Source organism: Salmo trutta, chromosome 7, assembly GCF_901001165.1.
Source record: "Salmo trutta chromosome 7, fSalTru1.1, whole genome shotgun sequence".
Taxonomy (NCBI): Eukaryota; Metazoa; Chordata; class Actinopteri; order Salmoniformes; family Salmonidae; genus Salmo; species Salmo trutta.
The window spans coordinates 55,270,019-55,283,051 of record NC_042963.1 but is presented as its reverse complement, the minus strand read 5'-3'; positions in this window follow the sequence as shown (position 1 = coordinate 55,283,051).

The following is a 13,033-nucleotide window of genomic DNA, read 5'->3' as shown; positions in this document are numbered from 1 at the left end:
ACGCACACACACGCACACACACACACACACGCACATGCACACACACACAGTCACTCTCGCTCTCTCTCTCTCTCTCTCTCTCTCTCTCTCTCTCTCTCTCACCCCCCAAACTCTCTCTCACCCCCCCACTCTCTCTCACCCCCCCACACACTCTCTCACCCCCCACACACTCTCTCTCACCCCCCCACACACTCTCTCACCCCCCCACACACTCTCTCTCTCACCCCCCCACACACTCTCTCTCACCCCCCACTCTCTCTCACCCCCCCACTCTCTCTCACCCCCCAAACTCTCTCTCACCCCCCAAACTCTCTCTCAACCCCCCACACACTCTCTCTCACCCCCCAAACTCTCTCTCACCCCCCCCCAAACTCTCTCTCACCCCCCCACACACTCTCTCTCACCCCCCCACACACTCTCTCTCACCCCTCCACTCTCTCTCACCCCCCAAACTCTCTCTCACCCCCCCACACACTCTCTCTCACCCCCCCACACACTCTCTCTCACCCCCCACTCTCTCTCACCCCCCCCACACACTCTCTCTCACCCCCCCACTCTCTCTCACCCCCCCACTCTCTCTCACCCCCCACTCTCTTTGTCACACCTCGTTGCTGTCGCATTGCTGTGTGTGTGTGAGTCATCATCAGAGAAGCAGCATACCCTAGAAGCTTTGTATGTATGTGTGTGTGTGTGTGTGTGTGTGTGTGTGTGTGTGTGTGTGTGTGTGTGTGTGTGTGTGTGTGTGTGTGTGTGTGGTGCGTGTGTCTGTGTGTGTGTGTGTGTGTGTGTGTGTGTGTGTGTGTGTGTGTGTGTGTGTGTGTGTGTGTGTGTGTGTGTGTGTGTGTGTGTGTGTGTATTACTGTTCACCTCAGCAAATCAGGCCCCGGTGGAGGACAAAGTGGGAAGAGTTGTAATATCTCACTCCATCAGTTACTGCTGCATGTTCTTCACTGCACTTCTGCCGTTTTACCGGTGGAACTGGAATCTGGGACTCTATTACAAACGTAATAACAACCACCTTGGGATTTATATCTGAACACCTGAATGACGGTTCACCTCAGCTCAGCAAAATCACTCTGCACCCACTGAGGAGCACAGAGTTATCACACTGTAGGAAGAGCTGTGATGTAGTGGACTGGAATCTCAAATCAACTCACTTTATCCACTTTTTTAATGTTGGGAATGGAGTTTACCACCTATGATGTTATTGAAGTGTTTCCTGCAGTAGGAGTTAACTAATCAATGTCCTGTTTTTTTCCAGATGCCCTGGTTTGGAAGATTTCTGGATTCATACGAGGGAATAAGAAGGAAGTCCATGAATCCTCCAATCAGTTTATCTGGAAAACCAGGGCATTTGTGGAAAGTTACTGATGTTTTGCAACTCTACCCACTGCGCTCAGGGTTTACCCACCTCTCTACACCTCTCTACACCTCTCTACGCCTCTCTACGCCTCTCTACGCCTCTCTACGCCTCTCTACGCCTCTCTACATCCCTCTACACCTCTCTACACCTCTCTACGCCTCTCTACATCTCTCTACACATCTCTACACCCCTCTACACCTCTCTACACCTCTCTACACCTCTCTACACCTCTCTACACCCCTCTACACCCCTCTACACCTCTCTACACCTCTCTACACCTCTCTACATCCCTCTACACCTCTCTACACCTCTCTACATCCCTCTACACCCCTCTACACCTCTCTACACCTCTCTACATCCCTCTACATCCCTCTACACCGCTCTACACCTCTCTACACCTCTCTACATCCCTCTACACCTCTCTCTACACCCCTCTACACCTCTCTACACCTCTCTACACCTCTCTACACCTCTCTCTACACCCCTCTACACCTCTCTACACCTCTCTACATCCCTCTACACCTCTCTACACCTCTCTACATCCCTCTACACCTCTCTCTACACCCCTCTACACCTCTCTACACCTCTCTACATCCCTGGGAGGAGTGATGTCTCTCTTGATCAGCGATACTGCTGCGCTTCTCTCCCTTCAGAGACTCCAGCCAATCAATCCAGGGTTTTTAAAAGTCTCCTGAGATCACTAGGTGTCTAAAGTAAGCTCTTAAACTTCTCAACTCATTAATCCTGAATTCACGTTCTAAAATCTGGTATTTTCAATTCTTCAACTCTGAAAGTAACCCATAGATTCTATTTTCTTAATTTTGAAACGTACAGTATCAAGAAACGGGAAGAGAACTTCAGGATTTCAGGAACTAGCAAGACGCATTAGCAGTCTTTAGTTTTTATTTATATACATTTAGTTTTTATTTATATATTTTAGATGTATGTAGTTCTGTCCTTCAGTTGTTCTTGCCTATTAATGTTCTGTATTATGTTTCATGTTTCTTGTGGACCCCAGGAAGAGTAGCTGCTGCTTTTGCAACAGTTAACGGGGATCAAAATAAAATCCTAAATTCTGCTAGCCCGGGTGAGATCAGTCAAAACAGAAAGGTTTTCTCTCTGAAGTACATATTTAATCTGCATATGTAATATCACTGTATTCCCTGTATTGGTCAAAAGTAGTACTCTACCAGTGTTTGGGTCAGATCCATTTAAATTCCGTTCAGTTCAGAAAGTAAACAATAATTTTGGACATAAGCCAAGTCAATGGCCCTTTATGTGGATCTATGGAGCACCCTCCACATTGTTTCCCCCCATACCTCCCTATATCTCCCCCTATACCCCTGATCTATCCCCCTATATCCCCCTATTACAGTAGTGAATGCATACATTTCATTTCATGTATTTTTTTTGTTGTACTGTACTTTTTTTTGAATATCTCCCCTATATCCCCCTATATCTCCCCCTATATCCACCTATATCCCCTATATCTCCCCCTTTCTCCCCTATATCTCCCCCATATCCCCCTATATCTCCCCCTATATCCACCTATATCCCCTATATCTCCCCCTTTCTCCCCTGTATCTCCCCCATATCCCCCTATATCTCCCTATATCTCCCCCTATATCTCCCCTATATCTCCCCTATATCTCCCCCTATATCTCCCCTATATCCCCTATATCTCCCCTATATCCCCTATATATCTCCCTATATCCCCTATATCGCCCCTATATCCCCCTATATCTCCTATATCTCCGATATCTCCCCTATATCTCCTATATCTCCCCCTATCTCCCATATATCTCCCTATATCTCCCCTATATCCCCATATATCTCCTATATCTCCTATATCTCCCATATCTCCCCCTATATCTCCCCCTATATCTCCCCTTATATCCACCTATATCTCCCATATATCCCCCTAAATCTCACCCATATCGCCCCCTATCTCCCCTATATCTCCCCCTATATCCCCCTATATCTCCTATATCTCCCCTATATCTCCCCCTATATCTCCCCCTATATCCCCTTATATCTCCTATATCTCCCCTATATCTCCTATATCTCCTATATCTCCTATATCTCCCCCTATCTCTCCTATTTCTCCCCTTATATCTCCTATATCTCCCCTATATCTCCTATATCTCCCCCTATATCTCCCCCTATATCCCCCTATATCTCCTATATCCCCTATATCTCCTATATCTCCCCCTATATCTCCCCTATATCCCCCTATATCTCCCCTTATATCCCCCTATATCTCCTATATCTCCCCTATATCTCCTATATCTCCCCCTATACCTCCCCCTATATCCCCCTATATCTCCTATATCTCCCCCTATCTCTCCTATATCTCCCCCTATATCTCCCCTATATCCCCCTATATCTCCTATATCTCCCCTATATCTCCTATATCTCCCCCTATATCTCCCCCTATATCCCCCTATATCTCCTATATCTCCCCTATATCTCCTATATCTCCCCCTATATCTCCCCCTGTATCTCCCCTTATATCCCCCTATATCCCCTCCTATATCCCCCTATCTCCCCTATATCCCCCTATATCTCCTATATCTCCCTCTATATCTCTCCTATATCTCCCCTTATCTCCCCCTATATTCCCCTATATCTCCCCCTATATCTCCTATATCTCCCCTTATCTCCCCCTATATCTCCCCTATATCTCCCCCTATATCTCCTATATCCCCCTATATCTCCTATATCTCCCCCTATATCTCCTATATCCCCCTATATCTCCTATCTCCCCTATATCTCCTCTATATCTCCCTTATATCTCCTCCTATATCCCCCTATATCTCCTATCTCCCCTATATCTCCCCTATATCTCCCCCGATATCTCCAATATCTCCCCCTATATCTCCTATATCTCCCCCTATATCTCCTATATCTCCCTCTATATCTCCTATATCTCCCCTTATCTCCCCCTATATTCCCTTATATCTCCCCCTATATCTCCCCCTATATCTCCTATATCTCCCCCTATATCTCCTATATCTCCCCCTATATCTCCTATATCCCCCTATATCTCCTATATCTCCTATATCTCCCCTATATCTCCCCTATATCTCCTTCTATATCCCCCTATATCTCCTATATCTCCTATATATCTCCCCTATATCTCCCCTATATCTCCTTCTATATCTCCCCTATATCTCCTCTTATATCTCCCCTATATCTCCCCTATATCTCCTTCTATATCTCCCCTATATCTCCCCTATATCTCCTCTTATATCTCCCCTATATCTCCCCTATATCTCCCCTATATCTCCTCTTATATCTCCCCTATATCTCCTCTTATATCTCCCCTATATCTCCTCTTATATCTCCCCTAAATCTCCCCCTATAGCTGCTTTCCAAGCCATGGCTCCTTCCTATGTGCCCTTTAAGACATCAGCAGCCCAGAGATCTGGAGACGTGATTAGCTGGTGAATGTACTGAATAAACAGAGAAAATACCATGCAATATATTTCACTCAGGTTGACCAACAATCCTCCAGCCAGCACTACACTCCTGTGGATGAAATATGCCTTATCACTAGTCATACCATCACACCACTGTAGTCATACCATCACACCACTGTAGTCATACCATCACACCACTGTAGTCATACCATCACACCTCTGTAGTCATACCATCACACAACTGTAGTCATACTGTACCATCACACCACTGTAGTCATACTGTACCATCACACCACTGTAGTCATACCATCACACCACTGTAGTCATACTGTACCATCACACCACTGTAGTCATACCATCACACAACTGTAGTCATACTGTACCATCACACCACTGCAGTCATACTGTACCATCACACCACTGTAGTCATACCATCACACCACTGTAGTCATACCATCACACCACTGTAGTCATACTGTACCATCACACCACTGTAGTCATACCATCACACCACTGTAGTCATACTGTACCATCACACCACTGCAGTCATACCATCACACCGCTGTAGTCATACCATCACACCGCTGTAGTCATACTGTACCATCACACCACTGTAGTCATACCATCACACCGCTGTAGTCATACCATCACACCACTGTAGTCATACCATCACACCACTGTAGTCATACCATCACACCACTGTAGTCATATCATCACACCGCTGTAGTCATACCATCACACCGCTGTAGTCATACATCACACCACTGTAGTCATACCATCACACCGCTGTAGTCATACCATCACACCTCTGTAGTCATACCATCACACCACTGTAGTCATACTGTACCATCACACCACTGTAGTCATACCATCACACCACTGTAGTCATACCACCACACCTTTGTAGTCATACTGTACCATCACACCACTGTAGTCATACCATCACACCACTGTAGTCATATCATCACACCGCTGTAGTCATACCATCACACCACTGTAGTCATACCATCACACCACTGTAGTCATACCATCACACCTTTGTAGTCATACTGTACCATCACACCACTGTAGTCATACCATCACATCACTGTAGTCATACCATCACACCTCTGTAGTCATACTGTACCATCACACCACTGTAGTCATACTGTACCATCACACCTCTGTAGTCATACCATCACACCACTGTAGTCATACCATCACACCACTGTAGTCATACTGTACCATCACACCTCTGTAGTCATACCATCACACCACTGTAGTCATACCATCACACCACTGTAGTCATACCATCACACCACTGTAGTCATACTGTACCATCACACCACTGTAGTCATACCATCACACCACTGTAGTCATACTGTACCATCACACCACTGTAGTCATACTGTACCATCACACCACTGTAGTCATACCATCACACCACTGTAGTCATACCATCACACCACTGCAGTCATACTGTACCATCACACCCTGTAGTCATACCATCACACCACTGTAGTCATACTGTACCATCACACCACTGTAGTCATACTGTACCATCACACCACTGTAGTCATACCATCACACCACTGTAGTCATACCATCACACAACTGTAGTCATACCATCACACCACTGTAGTCATACCATCACACCATTGTAGTCATACTGTACCATCACACCACTGTAGTCATACTGTACCATCACACCACTGTAGTCATACCATCACACCACTGTAGTCATACCATCACACCACTGTAGTCATACTGTACCATCACACCACTGTAGTCATGCCATCACACCGCTGTAGTCATACCATCACACCACTGTAGTCATACCATCACACCACTGTAGTCATACTGTACCATCACACCCTGTAGTCATACCATCACACCACTGTAGTCATACCATCACACCTTTGTAGTCATACTGTACCATCACACCACTGTAGTCATACTGTACCATCACACCACTGTAGTCATACCATCACATCACTGTAGTCATACCATCACACCTTTGTAGTCATACTGTACCATCACACCACTGTAGTCATACCATCACATCACTGTAGTCATACCATCACACCTCTGTAGTCATACTGTACCATCACACCACTGTAGTCATACTGTACCATCACACCACTGTAGTCATACCATCACACCACTGTAGTCATACTGTACCATCACACCTCTGTAGTCATACCATCACACCACTGTAGTCATACCATCACACCACTGTAGCCATACTGTACCATCACACCTCTGTAGTCATACCCTCACACCACTGTAGTCATACCATCACACCATTGTAGTCATACTGTACCATCACACCACTGTAGTCATACTGTACCATCACACCACTGTAGTCATACCATCACACCATTGTAGTCATACTGTACCATCACACCACTGTAGTCATACTGTACCATCACACCACTGTAGTCATACCATCACACCACTGTAGTCATACCATCACACCACTGTTGTCATACCATCACACCATTGTAGTCATACTGTACCATCACACCACTGTAGTCATACTGTACCATCACACCACTGTAGTCATACCATCACACCACTGTAGTCATACCATCACACCACTGTAGTCATACCATCACACCTTTGTAGTCATACTGTACCATCACACCACTGTAGTCATACCATCACACCACTGTAGTCATACCATCACACCTTTGTAGTCATACTGTACCATCACACCACTGTAGTCATACTGTACCATCACACCACTGTAGTCATACCATCACATCACTGTAGTCATACCATCACACCTTTGTAGTCATACTGTACCATCACACCACTGTAGTCATACCATCACATCACTGTAGTCATACCATCACACCTCTGTAGTCATACTGTACCATCACACCACTGTAGTCATACTGTACCATCACACCACTGTAGTCATACCATCACACCACTGTAGTCATACTGTACCATCACACCTCTGTAGTCATACCATCACACCACTGTAGTCATACCATCACACCACTGTAGTCATACTGTACCATCACACCTCTGTAGTCATACCATCACACCACTGTAGTCATACCATCACACCATTGTAGTCATACTGTACCATCACACCACTGTAGTCATACTGTACCATCACACCACTGTAGTCATACTGTACCATCACACCACTGTAGTCATACCATCACACCACTGTAGTCATACCATCACACCACTGTAGTCATACCATCACACCACTGTAGTCATACCATCACACCATTGTAGTCATACTGTACCATCACACCACTGTAGTCATACTGTACCATCACACCACTGTAGTCATACCATCACACCACTGTAGTCATACCATCACACCACTGTAGTCATACCATCACACCTAGAGCCTTGAGTCAAAGTCTTGCATGTTGCAAATACTATACACAGGAACTCATGAAATAAATCCAAATATGACTTCCACCAGCCATGTGATCATGTGACGCCCATATGGAGACCGACCATTCCTTGGTCAGCAGACCGACCATTCCTTGGTCAGCAGACCGACCATTCCTTGGTCAGCAGTACATAGACACCAACGTCTGGTCACGCTAATGCCCACAGCCTTTGGTTCACCAGGGAAGCACCAGCACGGGGTAAATTATGAACAGAAATCAGATGACTTACGACGTCTTGTTAGTGTAGTGCCGTCTCCCTTGTGGAGGTTCAGTGTGCGTGCTGGTGGTCTGTTTTCAGCTGGTGTGTGTTTCTGTCAGCCTCGCTGTCTCTCTCAGTGGGTCACTTTCTCCTCAGTGTCCTAGCTCCTAGCTCCTAGCTACTAGCTCCTAGCTCAGGGCCGGCCATGTTAGTGTGTGTGTCAGTGCTGGTTCCTAGCTCCTAGCTCCTAGCTCCTAGCTACTAGCTCCTAGCTCAGGGCCGGCCATGTTAGTGTGTGTGTCAGTGCTGGTTCCTAGCTCCTAGCTCCTAGCTCCTAGCTCCTAGCTCCTAGCTCAGGTTCCTAGCTCCTAGCTCAGGGCCAGACTACACGCCTGTCTCAGAGCTGACTTGGATTGATGGTAATAAACGAGGAGACCTTTTTAATGGTCTGGGAATCAATCCTTCCTTCTCTCTCTCCATTCTTGCAACTGTTCTCCAGGCTGTCGGTCACTACACTTCAGGACATCACATCCAAAAGAGAGTTCCCCCTCCCTCCCTCCCTCCCTCCCTCCCTCCCTACCTACCTACCTCCCTCCCTCCCTCCCAGTAGTAGTGTCCTCCAGGACTAGTAGTGTCCTCCAGGAGTAGTAGTTTCCTCCATGAGTAGTAATGTCCTCCAGGAGTAGTAGTGTCCTCCAGGACTAGTAGTGTCCTCCAGGAGTAGTAGTGTCCTCCAGGACTAGTAGTGTCCTCCAGGAGTAGTAGTGTCCTCCAGGAGTAGTAGTGTCCTCCAGGACTAGTAGTGTCCTCCAGGAGTAGTAGTGTCCTCCAGGAGTAGTAGTGTCCTCCAGGAGTAGTAGTGTCCTCCAGGAGTAGTAGTGTCCTCCAGGGGTCCAACACGCCCATCAGATACCATCAAAGACACCATCAATAATAACAGCCTCCCAGGACTAGAGCTGACACAGAGACAACACAGAGACAACACAGAGACAACACAGAGACAACACAGCCTCCCAGGACTAGAGCTGACACAGCGACAACACAGCCTCCCCTCCCAGGACTAGAGCTGACACAGCGACAACACAGGGACAACACAGCCTCCCCTCCCAGGACTAGAGCTGACACAGAGACAACACAGAGACAACACAGCCTCCCCTCCCAGGACTAGAGCTGACACCGAGACAACACAGAGACAACACAGCCTCCCCTCCCAGGACTAGAGCTGACACAGCGACAACACAGAGACAACACAGCCTCCCCTCCCAGGACTAGAGCTGACACAGAGACAACACAGAGACAACACAGCGACAACACAGAGACAACACCGAGACAACACAGCCTCCCAGGACTAGAGCTGACACAGCGACAACACAGAGACAACACAGCCTCCCCTCCCAGGACTAGAGCTGACACCGAGACAACACAGAGACAACACAGCCTCCCCTCCCAGGACTAGAGCTGACACAGCGACAACACAGAGACAACACAGCGACAACACAGAGACAACACTGAGACAACACAGCCTCCCAGGACTAGAGCTGACACAGCGACAACACAGAGACAACACAGCCTCCCCTCCCAGGACTAGAGCTGACACCGAGACAACACAGAGACAACACAGCCTCCCCTCCCAGGACTAGAGCTGACACAGCGACAACACAGAGACAACACAGCCTCCCCTCCCTGGACTAGAGCTGACACAGAGACAACACAGAGACAACACAGCGACAACACAGAGACAACACCGAGACAACACAGCCTCCCAGGACTACTATTCTACACTGCCATGCTGGCTAAATAGATCCACTCTCTTCTCATTTACATAAATGATCATCATATTTAATATCGCTAATATTATCAATAATATACCGAAGCTAAGTATTGCTATTTATCTGTGTTTATTCTAGTGTAATTGTACATTTTTATTCTGGAGTCTAACCTCGCTCGGGGCCTCGCTCGGGGCCTATCTCAGGGGGACCATCTGTGGAAAGGAGGTTGGTTTAGTCTATCAAACAATAATATGTACAAAAATAAAAACGGTGTGTTTTACAGAGGGAACACCATATGTCTTGGCATTGGGGAAAGATGCTGAACAATGTGAAAACTGCATAGAACTGTGTACACAGTTGGGTATGATAAACTACGTCTATACTGCGTTTCCTCTGTAAATCATCTCTGTCTGGATAATGAGGAATGGCCAATATGAAGCGAGTTGGGGCTGTGTAGAGGTCATGAAAAAGAACATACTGTCGGTATAAAAGATAGGAAACTGAACTCATATACATTCTCCATCTCCTTCTGAATAGTACAGTTGCTATTGCAGTGTTCTAACAGGAAACAGTGACCAGATTAGGTTGTGAATGTTGTGAATGTAGTAGACTCTCTCTCTCTCTCTCTCTCTCTCTCTCTCTCTCTCTCTCTCCCTTTCTCTCTCTCTCTCTCTCGCTCTCCCTTTCTCTCTCTCTCTCTCTCTCTCTCTCTCTCTCTCTCTCTCTCTCCCTTTCTCTCTCTCTCTCTCTCTCTCTCTCTCTCTCTCTCCCCCTCTCTCTCTCTCTCTCTCTCCCTTTCTCTCTCTCTCTCTCTCTCTCTCTCTCTCTCTCTCTCTCTCTCTCTCTCTCCCCCTCTCTCTCTCTCTCTCTCTCCCTCTCTCTCTCTCTAATCTACAGTAGACTACCAGTGTCTGGCTGTTGTAACAGGTGTTTAATTAGTGGCATAAAATACCTACACACACAGACCTGGGTTCAAATACTATTTAAAATATCTAAATTTATTTTTAGATATTTTTGTTTTAAAAATAAACATTTTAAATGTCACATGAGGTTACTACACACAGAAGCTGTGTGGATCTTACTGCATCTTAATGGGAATGTGTGGATCTTACTGGGAATGTGTGGATCTTACTGGGAATGTGTGGATCTTACTGCATCGTAATGGGAATGTGTGGATCTTACTGCAACTTACTGGGAATGTGTGGATCTTACTGCAACTTACTGGGAATGTGTGGATCTTACTGCATCTTACTGGGAATGTGTGGATCTTACTGGGAATGTGTGGCTCTTACTGCATCTTACTGGGAATGTGTGGATCTTAGTGGGAATGTGTGGATCTTACTGCATCTTACTGGGAATGTGTGGATCTTACTGGGAATGTGTGGATCTTACTGGGAATGTGTGGATCTTACTGCATCTTACTGGGAATGTGTGGATCTTACTGCAACTTAGTGGGAATGTGTGGATCTTACTGCATCTTAATGGGAATGTGTGGATCTTACTGCATCTTAATGGGAATGTGTGGATCTTACTGGGAATGTGTGGATCTTACTGCATCTTAGTGGGAATGTGTGGATCTTACTGCATCTTAATGGGAATGTGTGGATCTTACTGCATCTTAATGGGAATGTGTGGATCTTACTGCATCTTACTGGGAATGTGTGGATCTTACTGCATCTTAATGGGAATGTGTGGATCTTACTGCATCTTAATGGTAATGTGTGGATCTTACTGCATCTTAGTGGGAATGTGTGGGTCTTACTGCATCTTACTGGGAATGTGTGGATCTTACTGGGAATGTGTGGATCTTACTGGGAATGTGTGGATCTTACTGGGAATGTGTGGATCTTACTGCATCTTAATGGGAATGTGTGGATCTTACTGGGAATGTGTGGATCTTACTGGGAATGTGTGGATCTTACTGGGAATGTGTGGATCTTACTGGGAATGTGTGGATCTTACTGGGAATGTGTGGATCTTACTGCAACTTAATGGGAATGTGTGGATCTTACTGCAACTTAATGGGAATGTGTGGATCTTACTGCATCTTAGTGGGAATGTGTGGATCTTACTGCATCTTAGTGGGAATGTGTGGATCTTACTGCATCTTACTGGGAATGTGTGGATCTTACTGCAACTTAATGGGAATGTGTGGATCTTACTGCATCTTAGTGGGAATGTGTGGATCTTACTGCATCTTAGTGGGAATGTGTGGATCTTACTGCATCTTACTGGGAATGTGTGGATCTTACTGCAACTTAGTGGGAATGTGTGGATCTTACTGCATCTTACTGGGAATGTGTGGATCTTACTGCATCTTAATGGGAATGTTTGGATCTTACTGCATCTTACTGGGAATGTGTGGATCTTACTGGGAATGTGTGGATCTTACTGGGAATGTGTGGATCTTACTGCATCTTAATGGGAATGTGTGGATCTTACTGCATCTTAATGGGAATGTGTGGATCTTACTGGGAATGTGTGGATCTTACTGCATCTTAGTGGGAATGTGTGGATCTTACTGCATCTTAATGGGAATGTGTGGATCTTACTGCATCTTAATGGGAATGTGTGGATCTTACTGCATCTTACTGGGAATGTGTGGATCTTACTGCATCTTAATGGGAATGTGTGGATCTTACTGCATCTTAATGGTAATGTGTGGATCTTACTGCATCTTAGTGGGAATGTGTGGGTCTTACTGCATCTTACTGGGAATGTGTGGATCTTACTGGGAATGTGTGGATCTTACTGGGAATGTGTGGATCTTACTGGGAATGTGTGGATCTTACTGCATCTTAATGGGAATGTGTGGATCTTACTGGGAATGTGTGGATCTTACTGGGAATGTGTGGATCTTACTGGGAATGTGTGGATCT